Source organism: Arachis duranensis, chromosome 5 (genome assembly GCF_000817695.3).
Source record: "Arachis duranensis cultivar V14167 chromosome 5, aradu.V14167.gnm2.J7QH, whole genome shotgun sequence".
In the NCBI taxonomy this organism is placed as follows: domain Eukaryota; kingdom Viridiplantae; phylum Streptophyta; class Magnoliopsida; order Fabales; family Fabaceae; genus Arachis; species Arachis duranensis.
In genome coordinates, this window is record NC_029776.3 from 56,314,240 (window position 1) to 56,314,974 (window position 735).

Sequence of the window (735 nt, forward strand, 5' to 3'; positions counted from 1 at the left end):
GACACCCCAAATGACTGCATGAGTGTTGATATTATCGATTCTCTGGTAAGAGAGGTCAATATGGCTGAGAGTCTCGAATCAGAGCTAGAGGACATCTTTAAAGATGTTCAGCCTGATTTGGAGGAATCAGAGAGAATAGTAGAACCTCTGAAAATCCCTCAGGAAGAGGAGAAACCTCCTAAACCCGAGCTCAAACCACTACCACCATCCCTGAAATATGCATTTCTGGGTGAAGGTTACACTTTTCCTGTAATCATAAGCTCTGCTTTAGGGCCACAAGAAAAGAAAGCATTAATTCAAGTGCTAAGGACACACAAGACAGCTCTTGGGTGGTCCATCAGTGATCTCAAGGGCATTAGCCCAGCCAGATGCATGCACAAGATCTTACTGGAGGATGACGCCAAGCCAGTGGTTCAACCACAAAGGCGGCTGAATCCAGCCATGAAGGAAGTAGTGCAGAAGGAGGTCACTAAATTATTAGAGGCTGGGATTATTTATCCTATTTCTGACAGCCCCTGGGTAAGCCCTGTCCAAGTCGTCCCTAAAAAGGGAGGCATGACAGTGGTTCACAATGAAAAAAATGAACTGGTTCCTACAAGAACAGTTACAGGGTGGCGTATGTGTATTGATTATAGAAGGCTCAATACAGCCACCCGAAAGGATCATTTTCCTTTACCATTCATAGACCAAATGCTAGAAAGACTAGCAGGTCATGAATACTACTGCTTCCTGGAT